Consider the following 12,534-nt stretch of genomic DNA (forward strand, 5'->3'; position numbering starts at 1 on the left):
GACTGTTCACGTCACGTCTGCCCAGCCAGAGACTGTTCACGTCACGTCTGCCCAGCCAGAGACTGTTCACGTCACGTCTGCCCAGCCAGAGACTGTTCACGTCACGTCTGCCCAGCCAGAGACTGTTCACGTCACGTCTGCCCAGCCAGAGACTGTTCACGTCACGTCTGCCCAGCCAGAGACTGTTCACGTCACGTCTGCCCAGCCAGAGACTGTTCACGTCACGTCTGCCCAGCCAGAGACTGATCACGCCACGCATGCGCCGCCTGAGCCCTCAGTGACCGCAACACTGGCCATTATGGCCACAGCCATGTGGTGTGTGTGGGCTACGCACACCCTTGAGCCAGAGCCCGCTGATCCTGCGCCAGAGCCCGCTGATCCTGCGCCAGAGCCCGCTGATCCTGCGCCAGAGCCCGCTGATCCTGCGCCAGAGCCCGCTGATCCTGCGCCAGAGCCCGCTGATCCTGCGCCAGAGCCCGCTGATCCGGCGCCAGAGCCCGCTGATCCTGCGCCAGGGGCCGTTGATCTTGCACCAGAGCTCACTGATCCTGCGCCAGTCCTGTCCAGCGCAGAGTTTCCTTCGCCGCTGGTTCTGCTTAGCTCAGGGCCCTCTTCACCGCCGTGGCCGCCCGAGGGGTCTTCACCGCCGTGGCCGCCCGAGGGGTCTTCACCGCCGTGGCCGCCCGAGGGGTCTTCACCGCCGTGGCCGCCCGAGGGGTCTTCACCGCCGTGGCCGCCCGAAGGGTCTTCACCGCCGTGGCCGCCCGAAGGGTCCTCTCCGCCGTGGCCGCCCGAAGGGTCTTCACCGCCCTGGCCGCCCGAAGGGTCCTCTCCGCCGTGGCCGCCCGAAGGGTCCTCTCCGCCGTGGCCGCCCGAAGGGTCTTCACCGCCCTGGCCACCTGAACTGCCTGCTCCACCCTGGTCGCCTGCACAGCCTGCTCCACCCTGGTCGCCTGCACAGCCTGGTCTGCCCACGCTCCATGGCCCAGGTCCACCATGTCCTGGTCCCGTTCCCCTGTGCGGGCCTGGCCCTCCATCCCTCCCCCAGACCGCCTCCGCTTCACCACCCTCCTGAACTATTGTTTTATGTTTTTATGGGCGTCGGGAGCCGCCCATAGGGGAGGGGCTATGTCACGGTGTGGGTTTTGTGTTTTGTTCCTTGTTCTTGTCTGTCATGTGATTCCCTGTTTGTCATGTTATCCTGCCATGTGTCTTGTCTTTTGTCATGTTGTTGCTCAGTGTCCACAGGTGTTCCTCGTCTATGTCTATTAGTCTCCCCAGGTGTCTCTTATTAACCACGCCCCCTTGTTATCTTGTTTAGCTTGTTTGTCTGTGTATTTAAACCCCTGTGTTTCAGTTGTTGGCTGTCGGTTGTCGTTTAATGTTACTACTGTCTTGTTCTGAGTTCCCTGGATTTCCTGTTTGTTTCTGTTTAATTAAATGTGCTTGCGATTGGATTCACTCTCTGTTTCATCCTTGCTGCCCCGTAACAGGTGTACTCTTTGAAACCAATCTTTCATTTGAAAGTCACGTTTCTAGCATCTGTAAAACCATATTCTTCCATCTTAAAAAATATATATCTAAATTGCATCATATGCTCTCAATGACAAATGCAGAACAATTAGTTCATGAATTCATGACATCAAGGCTAGATTATTGCAATGCTCTTATGTGTGGTTGCCCTGCATGCTTAATAAATAAACTACAGCTGGTCCAAAACGCAGCAGCTAGAGTTCTTACTAGAACCAGGCTGTATGACCATATTAGCCTGTTTAGTAATAGGAATAATTTCCTAGTATCACTGTAAAGCTGCTTTGAAACAGTCTACATTGTTAAAAGCGCTATATAAATGAAGGTAACTTGACTAGAGGCAGGAAAACAAACTTTTTTCCTTTTCCCACAAATTATGATTGGGGCAGATAATTATGGAAGCTTGTTTTCGCCACAGAATAAAAAATAAAAAAGGTAATTGCAACTTTGTATCTTACAATTCTGACTCACAATTGCGAGTTATAAAGTCGTAATTGCGTGTTTTAAAGTCAGAATTGTGAGATATCTCACATTTCTGACTTTATAAGACACAATTGTGACTTTATATATCGCAATTCTGAGAAATAAAGTTAGAATTGTGAGATGTAAACTCGCAATTGTGAGATAAAAAGTCGCAATTATCTTTTAAAATGTTTTATTCTTTGGCGGAAACAAGCTTCCATTGATAATTGATTAATAAAGGCTTAAAAAGTTATTTCCTGGTGCACAAACAGTTAAGCATGACACTAGTAATGCCAAGGTCAAATGTAAATGTGTAACTTAATGCAATATAAGTTGCTTTGGATAAATGTGTTTGCCAAAGGGAAAGATTTATGTTGTATCATAAATGATGCACTATACACTATGCACTTAACCGTGTATACATTTTATAAAATTATTTTCTCAATCAACATCAGAGTCTAATAGCCCCTCCCCCTCCGCTACCTAGTTAAAGCTGCGACAGTTGAGTGAATGTGTCCAACATTCCACACTACAGTGTCTACACCAGACATGACAGTTGAAACATTGCACCGCAACAGCTTTTGACTGTCTACACTAGACGCAACAAAGCGACCGTTGCGAATCCATTTGTTCTTCATGTCAGAAGTAGCGTGAGTGCTTGAAGTACGTCAGAAAGAGAATGGGTTTAGTTTGCTTAATCAGTTTACTGTCGGGAATTTGTCATGTTGCGCCAATCTGTGTAGACAGCATTACTGATTATAATGAGTTCTATTTAATTTGTCGCATTGCATCGTGCCGCTCGCTTCCAGGTTGCTCGCACTATTTATACTACAAAACGTCATAGAATAGTGCAAAAGTACACAAATTGGGACACACCTTAATTTTAGTGTGAAGGCCATTGCACACTGAAGTCCGAAATTTTTGCATGCTCACTTGTGATGCGGAGCGCTTGAATATGAGTATTGTCATACACGAGTCACGATAAAAGAGCTTGAAGACATGTAATAGCAAGCTAAAATGGCATAGTTGCTTCAGTTTTTTTTTTCTCTCACGTTTGCTTTTGTTAACACTTTTAGTTAGGTTTAAGATATGATATAGAATGGTGGTACATTTTTTTTTTTTTTTTTACATGTAAGAGCATTACACTTTTAGCACCACTCACCAGACATTTCATTTACAAACTGCCACGATACATGCAACAATCAACATAACAAAATGATGCTAGATTCAAAATGATGCCTGTTATAATGAACAAGGTGCTTTTCTTTTTTTCTCTGTGCCCTCTCTCCACCTTCTCTCTTTCCAGCAGTCTGGAAACAGTACACTCACTCGACTGTATGTCCTTTTCCTTTAGGGAATGCCTGGACAGAACACAGTGAATCTATATAGAATCCATTCTATACACTCAAAAGCACAAGCTGACAATGAAATCTGCAAAAAGTGAAAGCTATCAGAAAACAAATAATTCCAGGTTTAAAAACTGAACTGTTTTCTGTCGGGACTCCAGTATGGACAGCTTCATTGATTATAAATAATGAGTTCTGTTTGCTTTTGATGAAATGCGATTCCCTCATCTCGTGTAGACCTGGTAAACTAATCACATTTTCTTCAGGAAGTTTAAAAATTAATAAAAGAATAGAGATGAAATTGAACTAATTTTCTTTTAAATGTTTGCATTGTTTGATTTCTTCCAGTGTTTCAGTTAACCAGCAGACTGGTATAAAGTCTAAAAACTCAGCTCTTGAGACTGTGGTGTACAGTTACCTCAAAGCTATTACCATTAGTCTCCTGAAACTCAAAACCCAAAGAAAGCATTGATTGGATCTTAATTAAGAGGCTTTCACTTCGCATTGGGCCTTTGAAAGTCTGATAGTCACAGCTTTGTAGCAAGTGAGACCTTGTTCATTTGCAGCCATAATTTATTTGCACATTTGCTAAGCGTTTACTAGTAACAAAGTGACTATTTTAGATCTGCAGAATTTTTACAGATTGCTTCAATGTATTAAAATAACAACTATCACTGCATAAAGGTTATGAAGCACAGAACTGCAACACAATAAGAGTAGACAGATATGATAAAACAGCACAGTGAGATCATTTGCAGATATTTTGCAGAATATTGCCTACATGTTTCATGTCAAGTCAACCAACATAACAGAGTATTGAATATGCCACAAGATAAGAAGAAAAAAGCAGTTTATGACATAGGCCTGCCCTAGTTATCTACAAAGGTCACCAAGTGACCATGTCTCAGAGCTTAGTTAACTCACTAATCCTCTCATCCTTTAGCTTTTATTTCCTTTTACAAAACACTTACACTAAAATCAGTTCCAGTGGCAGAAAATGTGCTTGAGGTCTTGAGTCAGCAGCTTTCACTTCAAATTAAAGACGAACAAAATTTTTCCTTTTCTCATGCAGGGATGGTGGCCTGCATATATCCACATACATCTGTTAATCAGATGATTAACACACACACACACACACACACACACCTGTTTAGACTCACAGTAAGTGATGCCATCAGATGCCCAAGGCAACATTTGAGAATAATTATTCTCTCTCTCAGTAAATGACAGCTGGGGAATTCAACATAAAATTAATATGTCCGGCAATAGGATATGTATCAAAAAAGCCATTTAAATTGTATTTAATTTTAACTACCTTCTGACAAACATTATTCTTTGGTTGTTAACAAAAGATCATCCAAGTCAAGTTGACTGGAGCAACTGCATTTATTCTGTCCACGCCCACCAGTAATAACCCCTCACAACCCGAATATTATAATGTTTCAGTTAGTTATGCATTCCAAAACTCAAAATTGGTTTGACAAGAAATGTCATAACAATCACAAACTGACATAATGCCGATGACGTGATAATTTTAAAATATGTTTGGGTCACAAGCTCCCAAATAAAGGTAAGTTTTAATGACATAAAATGCTCAGGTTTTAGCTATTAAATAAGTAAATAAATAAATGTTGTTGGTTGGTTTCCACACGAAAACAAAACGATGACTGCTATACAAGTTTAGAATGTTAACCCCCAAAGATTTTGTTTTCGTATCCTGGCTTTGGTTTTGGATCGATTCGTGAATGCTGAAATGTCCTCTCAATATTTAAGGTAGTTATTTACATGTAAAGCAATGGCACTTCTGTACTTACTGAATAAAGGCTGAATGACACCTTGAGCTCCCGATGACCAGCCAGCAACGTGTTGCGTCCGTTTCCTATAATTTATAATTCCAACACGATTTCATGTGTAGGCTATCTCTTGGTACGAGCAATGGCATATTCCCAATAAAAACAATAATGAATGAGTAATTAAACGAATAGCAGGCCGGATTTATTTGGCCAAATACACCTCGAGCTGCCCCTTACAGCACTGTCTGTGTGACAAATGATGCTGCATGCATTCTGTCCACTGCATCACTGGCCAGATGTCATTCCTGAAATCAGATGAGGATGAGGATGCTGGAGCTATATGTCCTGCACCAGGTCTCAGGTTGTGTCCTCATCTGAAAAACAAACAAACATTTGCTTGTCCTCAGAAATGCTTTCATATGATGTCGGGTTCGTTCCGGTTGGGGTATTGGATTTAGGATGACTGGAGACAAGAGGCGTGTCCTTCTTAAAACACCAATGCGCAAGTGCGCCGAGGACATCTGGTAGATGTAGGCTATTTCCAATGGCAGATCTCTCGTTGAAGAAAAAAAGAGACAATTCTACTTCTGATGCATGACACTATTACCAGTCATTCAGAATCATAATAATTCAGTGGTTAGGCTATTTCTTTACTGCTGCAAACTCATGCCTTCTTCTTCCCACGATTAAACGTTACAAAAATATATGGGTGCTGTTGTTGTATTTAATTAGAACCTGCAGTGCTACTTAATCCATAATACCCATTCCCATTTATTATTCACAAAAAATACAATTAATAAGTATGATACATAGTAATTTGTTACATTTTTTCACGGGACATGAGGACATGATCACATGTTTTAACAGCGATACATAACTATTGTATATTTCATAGCCTAAAAATGATTACAATAATTTTATAAGATTTTTACATAATTGTTAAAACATAGATATTTGAATTAATTTTCAATTTGCCATCCATTGTTCACAAATTTGCTGCCCACAGTGACATTTACAGACACAGCAGCGACACCTGCTGTACGCAGTAGAAACTAGACGCAGTGGATATTATTTTAAAAATGTCCAACTTAACCCGTTCTGCCTATGCGATATTTCAACACACACACACACAAAACTTTGTCCATGTTTTATGGGTGTGAACTGTCTGCTGTCTGATCGGAAACCTATGATAAAGTCACTGCAGAATTCCTTTTTTTTTTTTTTTTTATGTTTCTGGTCAAAATTTTTACAAATGTAAGATAAATGTGCAAATAATTATAAAAAAAAAAATACAGAACATCTGAATGATCTAGACTGGATTGATTTCCAACAGATATATAATAGTTAAGACATACAGTATGATACAACAACTTAAATACATGAGACAACTGCCATTTTAGTTTTTTTTCTTTTGCTGTGTTCTTCTCCATACCTGGTAAAGATTTAAAATTGGTTCATCCTCTGTCATTGACTGGCACCCCATCTGTGTCCTAATACGTTTTTGCAAATTACACAGTTGTTATTCTGTGCCATGTGTCCTGCACTGCAGGATATGGCTATGTAATGATCAATAACACAAATTGATGAAGCTGAAACATGTATGATCTTAATGGGGCTTCAGTTGAGGGAAACTTTTGACTGAAATCAAGCGTTCAACTTTGTTGTCTCTCTGTTAAAAGTTTATGACATGTCCTGAAGTAAAGAATGGATGATGGCTACTGGATGTTTGTATGCACCCGTCACACGCTGGCTTGACCTGATAATCCAAACAGAGAGGTTTGACGCAGATGAACGATAAACACACATTTAATAAACATCAGGAACCATGAAAGACAAACACCAGTACAAGACAATAAACAGAAGACAACTGAGGGAATAAAGACAGGATGACAATGGGCTAATGACGGAAAGGTGATTTGGTGTCATGGAGATTAACAAGGGTTGCAATGGAAACAAACAAGATGGCAATGGAAACAAGGAAACAGATTCCAAATACACAGGAACTGAAAACAGGCACATCAAGACAAAATATTATCCAAATAAGAGTCCATGAACAAAGTCAAACTGTATATAGGCTAAACTCTTTGAAGAGTGAAAGCAAACCCATCCAACAGAGCTCAGAGCTGCACCGGGAACATTTTTTTTTTTTTGACATGGCGCGTGTCGTGGAAATTTTTAATACGAATACAACCTACTAAATCTGACTTCTTCACCACGGGCAATTTAAACAACCTCCAGTCGTTAATAATAATAATTACAGTATCTCAAGGCAATACCCTGAAATTCGTACAATACAATGACAGCGTCCCATCAAGAAGCTACTATCACAATCACACTTTGCACACTTTAGCTGTTTATTTTGTTGTCTTTTGAGCGTAGAATCTTTAGTACTTCTATTACTACCTCAATCACCCATAGTTGTTCTGTTGTTGACTTTTGAGCGTAGAATCTATTCCTCAGCTATGAGGTATATACCTGACACGACTGCCAAGTTGCTCTTTGCAGAAATGAAGTTTTATTCACGGCCGAGGTATCACTGGCTACAACAACCAAGTGAGTCTCCTGAATAGAAAGATGCATGTACATTTAAATCATATAGTTGAGTAAAAACCAATGTCACTCAAGTCTTCTTCACTGTGATTTCTGGTGATTGGTTTGTAATAATCTAAGCTAATCATATGACTGTTAGTTATACTGTGTTAAGCAATGTTTGGGTAAGTATACTAAATGGTCTTTGACCTGAGCATCCTTAGTCTGCATTTCTCTGTAAATTTAATGTTGAAAATGCCTATACATAAAATATTTATATCACACATGCCACAACTGTTTGAGGCAGTTCACATCAAAAACACATCAAAGTAAACATAGAAAGACAATATTTGTTTTTCTGCATGATGATGTTGTATTCAGACACCATGCTCTGGCCCCCTCCCTGTTTACCCGGTGGGTGAAGAGATACTTAGTAGACTGTCCTCACTCAATGGCTGGCTGTCTAAGTGGTGTCCACGGAATAATATAAGGTTCATATACAATTGGAAAAGTTTTTGGGGCAGACCTGACCTTTTGAAAAGAGATGGTATTCAGTCTTTCTCCTTCATGGTGGTGCCGCTCTTCTCTCTAGTAATATGGCACATAGTCTTAGAGCTCAAACATGAATTGGGGCTCAGGCCAGGAAGCAGACAGACTGGCTAAACCGACCGTCTGCTAGCTGTCTCACATCACTGAGGTCAGATAAATCCCAACAAGTCAGTCAAGTCAAGTCATCCTCATTTATATAGCGCTTTTAACAATGTAGATTGTTTCAAAGCAGCTTTACAGAGATAAACTTAATATAATTTAAGGTAACACAGATTGGTTTGATTTTATAGCGGTTCTTGAATAATGTTATTTTCCAGCTAAAGTTAGTTTTGATTGATTCACTTCCGTCAAAATGATAATTTTGATCATTAAATCAGGGGCCTTATCTTGCCTATAAATTTTGATACAGAATATTTGATCACTTCTGGGTTTGTACGTGAACCCTAATTTCCACAACGCTTTATCTGTAGAGTGGAATAGGGATCCTCCATAGGGAGAGGCTAGTTGGCACTTCAGCACTGCGTTGTCATCGGGTCCAGGCGAAGGTCCTTCGTCAGATCTGGAAACTGCCTGGATCCGGCAGGCTGCGGGGAAACCTCGGGATAAACAAAGACACTAAAATTAGCGTAGATGCCATTCTTCTTATGATGTAACGAGTACATCAGGATTTAAGGGAAGTGTTCCCAGTTCCGGCTGACCTAACCTATGCAGCCTAACATTGAATTATAGAAGTCGATAATGTATTATGTGAATGCAAGGTCAAAGAGATGTGTTTTTAGTCTAGTTTTGAACTGACAGAGTGTGTCTGCTTCCCGGACAATAGTAGGAAGACTGTTCCAAAGTTTTGGTGCTTAATAGGAAAATGATCTACCGCCAGCAGTCGATTTTGATATTCTAGGTATTATCAACTGGCCGGAACTTTGAGATCGCTATAGACGTGAAGGACTATAATACATTAAGTGCTTGCTCAAGTACTGTGGAGCTAAACCATTTAGTGCTTTGTTAGTAATCAGCAATGTTTTGAAATTTATACGATGTTTAATAGGCAGCCAATGCAGTGTTGATAGAACCGGGCTAATATGGTCATTCTTCCTGGTTCTAGTAAGAACTCGAGCTGCAGCATTTTGAAATTTTGAACTAGCTGTAGTTTGTTTATTAAAGGGGGGGTGAAATGCTGTTTCATGCATAGTGAGTTTTTTACACTGTTAAAGAGTTGGATTCCCATGCTAAACATGGACATAGTTTCAAAAATGAAGTTGTAAGTTTGATGGAGTAATTCTGTTCCAAAAATACTCCTTCCGGGTTGTCACAAGTTTCGGAAAGTTTTTTTCGAATACGGGCGTGTGTGACGTCAGAGTCGCCGGAATTTCCTTATACGGGTCTTCAGGGCACTTCTCCCGGAAGGGCGCGCGCGCATCTGTAGCCTAGTGCGTGCGAGAGTACGCCTATGCCCATCAGAGCGCTGGGCTCGGTCAGCTGCGCTGTAATAAAAAAAATGGCACCAAAAAAGTGTGTTTTTGGTTGCCAGGGCAAGACATCACTGCACAAATTTCCAAAGAACCCAGCGTTAAGGGACCTGTGGATGGATTTTGTTTTTCCAGAGCAGCAACGGAGTTGTGCAAGTGTTTTTGTTTGTTCCCTTCATTTCGACGGTAATAGTTTTATAAACAAGGCCCAGTTCAACGCCGGATTTGCAGATCGCCTAATACTTAAAGATGGAGCAGTCCCAACGATAAAGGTTCACGGTCGTGCGTTGGAACCGCAGGCGGTGATTAAAACTGCTTCAAATGTCTTTGTTAACTATCGGCGTGTAAGCACAGCAAGTAAACAACATGATCACATACAGTTAATGTATATCTATGGAGCATGCGATGTATGGTGTGTGTGTGTGTTTAAATACATTTGTTTAGCTGGCCACTGTAGGTGTCAGTTTGTTTATTGTAAAAATAAATCATGTCCTCATAAACCACGAGTCTGTCTGTTTACAACACACAAATGTTATAAAACTCGCGCATGACATGGTGTTCTAAAAACACTGCGCTCAAGTTCAAATCATTTCTATTTTTAAAAAAACGCTCGAGACCTTATGGTTTTCACCCATTTCACTGCCCATCTCACGTTTTTGTGAGCAAAAACGCGTTCTGTATAAACGAGCCCTTAGTATTGTTTAGATCCTTGTTCTGCATGGGATTACTATCTGATTGTTAGCCATGGTTTATTTTCGGATGTCCACTCACAGCTTCCAGACGCTCTCAACGCAAAAGCTTCGCGCGCTCGTGTCGTGATTATTTAGCTCCGCCCACACGGCACGCCTCCACCCGCTCGGGTTTTTCCGGAAAGACTCGGTACAGCCTATCTTTCTTTTATAAATATAATAAAACTAAAGACTTTTTGGAGATATGAAGGATGCAATACTACTCTATAGGTACTCAAGATTAACATGAGATTGAGTGAAACTGAGTGTTTCACCCCCCCTTTAAGGGAACAAATCAAGAGGGAACAGGTGGAACAACTCAAACACTAATCAGGTAACGAGGGGGAGGGATCAACAATCACAACAGCACATGGCACAACATAACAACACCCATATGCAACACAAGACAGGACAGGCATGTGACATAACCCCCTCCCTACGGAGCGGCTACCAGACGTTCCATCAGGCTAGGGCGGGGCAGGTAGGAAACATCAAGGTGGAACGGAAGGGACTGAAGGGACAGACAAGGGGGGGCAAGCCAGGGCGGGACGGGAGGGACAGACCAGGGCGGGACATCGGGCGGCCAGGGCGAAACAGAGGGTCCATAGGGCGGTGAGGGAGAAACACAGAGTCCATAGGGCGGTGAGGGAGAAACACATAGTCCATCGGGCGGCGAAGAGCCCTCGGGTGGCCAGGGCGGCGAAGAGCCCTCGGGCGGCCAGGGCGGCGAAGTGCCCTCGGGCGGCCAGGGCGGCAAAGAGCCCTCGGGCGGCCAGGGCGGAGCAGATCTTTCAGGAACAGACACCGGCTCGGGAACAGACACTAGAACAGAAATGGTCACAAAGACAGACACAAACACAGACACAAACACTGGGTCCGGCACCGACATGAGCTCTAGCTCTGGAACAGGCACTGGCTCTGCCTCCGGCTCAGGAACAGGCACTGGCTCTGCCTCCGGCTCCGGCTCAGGAACAGGCACTGGCTCTGCCTCCGGCTCCGGCTCAGGAACAGGCACTGGCTCTGCCTCCGGCTCCGGCTCAGGAACAGGCACTGGCACTGGCTCTGCCTCCGGCTCAGGAACAGGCACTGGCTCTGCCTCCGGCTCAGGAACAGGCACTGGCTCTGCCTCCGGCTCCGGCTCAGGAACAGGCATAGCAGAGACCGGCCTCTCCAAGATCCGAGTCAGACGCTCCAGATAGTCTGTCACAACTTTGGCGGCCACGCCAAAGGGGATTTCTGGCTCTGTCTCAGACTGGGCAGACGGGACGTGAGCAGTCTCTCGCTGGGCAGACGGGACGTGAGCAGTCTCTCGCTGGGCAGACGGGACGTGAGCAGTCTCTCGCTGGGCAGACGGGACGTGAGCAGTCTCTCGCTGGGCAGACGGGACGTGAGCAGTCTCTCGCTGGGAAGACGGGACGTGAGCAGTCTCTCGCTGGGCAGACGGGCGTCTCCTCCTCCTCCGTCCATGACGGCGAGAAGCCGGCCCAGAACTGTCTTCCACGGGTCCAGGATCGAAGGGGGGCCAGGATGGAGAGTGATGTTGACCCTCCTCTCGACCACCTCCTCCTCCTTTACAACCTCCCCGGGTCCCACGAAAAATTACCTGGCGGGTCCACCGAAAATCTCTCCTCTCCCGCTCCTTGGCTGGGGAAGAGAAGTCCGAAAACCCCCCGCTGGAACCCAGGTTTGGCGAAGTCCTTCTGACACCGCCGATCGGAGAGAATTGGGTTGATCCAAATGTGGAAATGATGTAATCTGGGCAATCCAAGTCGTCGTCATCCATATATATACCTCCAGCAAAAATCCTCCATGCTGCTGAGTTCTCGAAGAGGTCGGTTCGTTCTGTCACGGGTACAAGTACAAAAACAAGGAAGAGAACTCAAGTGCAAAACAAGGAGGATTTAATAACAAAAACAGTACAAACACAAATCAAAAACCCACGAGGGGGAAAACATAATAAATGAACATGAAACCAACACTGACTCTGAACATCGACAAGGAACTGGGAAGACGTATGACAACAAACCGACAAAGACTGCATACAAGAGGAGACTTAAAAAGGGAACAAATCAAGAGGGAACAGGTGGAACAACTCAAACACTAATCAGGTAACGAGGGGGAGGGATCAACA

The 12,534-nt window shown here is 43.6% G+C and overlaps 1 protein-coding gene across 3 annotated transcripts in view; it reads right to left on the reverse strand.

Annotated features, from left to right (window-relative positions):
• The window catches only part of galnt13 (UDP-N-acetyl-alpha-D-galactosamine:polypeptide N-acetylgalactosaminyltransferase 13), a 103,832-nt gene extending 98,206 nt beyond the window's left edge, over nt 1–5,626 (reverse strand). For 2 of the 3 annotated variants that reach the window (XM_056252238.1, XM_056252237.1), the window contains exon 1: nt 5,153–5,626. The gene's annotated coding sequence lies outside the window, so the exon portion shown is untranslated. The remainder of the gene's footprint in view (nt 1–5,152) is intronic. The other variant, XM_056252239.1, reaches the window with a different exon arrangement.
• Between the last annotated feature and the right edge of the window lie 6,908 nt (nt 5,627–12,534).

This window comes from Rhinichthys klamathensis, unplaced genomic scaffold (assembly GCF_029890125.1).
Source record: "Rhinichthys klamathensis goyatoka isolate OS25496 unplaced genomic scaffold, OSU_Roscu_1.1 h1tg000093l_1, whole genome shotgun sequence".
In the NCBI taxonomy this organism is placed as follows: domain Eukaryota; kingdom Metazoa; phylum Chordata; class Actinopteri; order Cypriniformes; family Leuciscidae; genus Rhinichthys; species Rhinichthys klamathensis.